This window comes from Phalaenopsis equestris, unplaced genomic scaffold (genome assembly GCF_001263595.1).
Source record: "Phalaenopsis equestris unplaced genomic scaffold, ASM126359v1 Scaffold212537, whole genome shotgun sequence".
NCBI classification, from domain to species: domain Eukaryota; kingdom Viridiplantae; phylum Streptophyta; class Magnoliopsida; order Asparagales; family Orchidaceae; genus Phalaenopsis; species Phalaenopsis equestris.
In genome coordinates, this window is record NW_018231459.1 from 176,280 (window position 1) to 178,780 (window position 2,501).

Sequence of the window (2,501 nt, forward strand, 5' to 3'; positions counted from 1 at the left end):
GTTTGATAACATACCCTAAAGGAGTTATAAAAGATGTCCTAGTGAAAGTGGATCAATTTATCTTTCCTGTTGATTTCATTGTGCTAGATATGGAGGAAGATAAAGAGATACTTATCATTTTGGGGAGACATTTCCTAGCCACAGGAAAAGCAATGACAAATGTGCAGAAAGGGGAATTAACACTGTGCGTCAATGATCAAACTATTACTTTTGTTATTTCAAGATCAATGAAATATCATGCAAAAGGTAAAGATGGTGAATGTTATAGGAGTGAATGTTATAGGATGGTTATAGGATGGATGTTATAAGATATCTAAGTGAATACCATTTTAAAATAAATTTTGAAGAAAAATCTGAAGAAAAAGATTTGGAACATGAGCAAGAAGAGAAATTAGATCGATGTAAAAAACTTTTTAAGGAAGATTCAAACTATGTTCGAGAAAGTTTTGAAATTTTGGACATGATAGACAAAGATAAATCATTTTGTCCATCAATTGAAAAACCTTATTTAAAATATGTATTTTTAGGAGATTCTTCTACTTTACTAGTTATAATTTCTTGAAAGTTAACAAAGGAAGAAGAAGAAAAGTTGATGAAAAATTTGAAAAATTTTAAAAAAACCTTTGGATGGACAATAGCTGATATTAAAGGAATCAGTCCTTCAGTTTGTATGCATAGAATTAATCTAGAAGAAAATTGCAAACCCAAGGCTGATCCATAAGGGAGATTAAATCTTGTTATGAAAGAGGTCTATTAAGAAAGAAATTTTAAAGTGGTTACATGTTGTAATTATCTACCCTATTTCAGATAGTGCATCGGTTAGTCCAATTCACTACGTTCCTAAACGTTCCTAAGAAAGGAGCGTTCCTAAGAAAGGAGGAGTAACTGTAACTGTGAATGAACATAATGAATTAATACCTACTAGAAAAGTTATAGGGTGACAAATATGTATTTGAGATGCCGAGAGTTATCATTACTGATAGGGGAAGTCATTCCAGAAATGTCATAATGGAGAAGTTATTAAAGAAATATCATATAAATCATAAGATTGCTACGGCTTATCATCCTCAGACAAGTGGTTTGGCTGAATTATCTAATTGGGAAATTAAAAGAATTATGAAAAAATCTGTGAATCCAACAAAAACGGATTGGACAGTCAAACTTGAATATGTTTTGTGGGCTTATAGGACTACATACAAAACTCCTATAAGAATGTCCTTATATAAGCTAGTATTTATAAAAGCTTGTCACTTACCAGTTGAACTTGAGCATAAAGCATAAATGCAATTAAATAGTTCAATTATAATTTGAAAGATACTGGTGAGAAAAAGTTATTGCAATTAAATGAGCTTCAAGAGATAAGGAATGAATCTTATGAGAGTACCAAGATTTATAAAGAAAAGATGAAGTTGTGGCATGATCGAAGGATTTTTACTATAAATTTTTATCTAGGGCTACAAGTTTTGTTATATAATGCAAGGTTAAAATTATTTCCAGGCAAACTTAAGTGCAAGTGGATTGGCCCATTTGTTGTGATAAAAGTTTATCCTTATAGAGCTGTGGATATTAAAGATCCTAAGTCTAAGAAATTTTTTAAAGTTAATGGACATAGACTGAAACTTTATTTTATAGGGGATCAGCATAAACTTAATGATGGAATGATGTTGGGTCAACCAAAATAAGCATTGGTTACGTCGGGCTGACGACGTAAAACCAAGCGCTTTGTGGGAGGCAACCCATAGTTATCGGTGTTTTTATTTTGATTATTGTTTTGTGTGTGATTAAGAAAATTGGGGTAGTATTTTTGAAACTATTATGTGTTAGTAAAGATTTTAAGACTTTCTTTAGTGACCAAGACATGTTAGAATGAGAATTTGGATGTTAAGTTGACTAGTGCAAAAATGTGCAGTGGCGCTTAAGCGTTAGATCCGGCGCTTAAGCGCGGCAGTTTAAACCCATGTGCGAAATTAATATTCTAGAATTTTTAACCACTAATTAGATTGTAAAAACGTGCCAAGGTAGTTTCTAAATGTTTCTAGGAGTTACTGGAAGGATTTAGGCCTATAAATAGAAGGATTTTGTGAAGGAATTTCACCCCAGATCATTTCTAGCCCTAAAAGTCTAAGAGAAAGTGAGATTTAGAGAAAATATCTTCATGGGAGAAGGATTTGAAGAAGAAGGAAGAAATCATGAGGAAAATGTTCATTAGTCAATGTGCATAAGAAATGTATAATGGTTTCTTAGCCGTTAGTATTGAAGGGATATCAGAGAAGATCAACAAAATGGAGAACACTATGACTTTATTGGAGACCAAAGTACTTGAGTCGCATGCACGTCTCGAGCATATTGGATGGCAATTAAAGATGCAATTTAGCCACATAAGTTATATAGAGGAAGCGGATAAGGCGATGTTCATAAAGCAGAAGTGGATTGAAGAAGGTAGTATCAAAGCTCGTCACCACCGTCCATTTTATCAACTCTATATTCCTAGAGAGACTAAA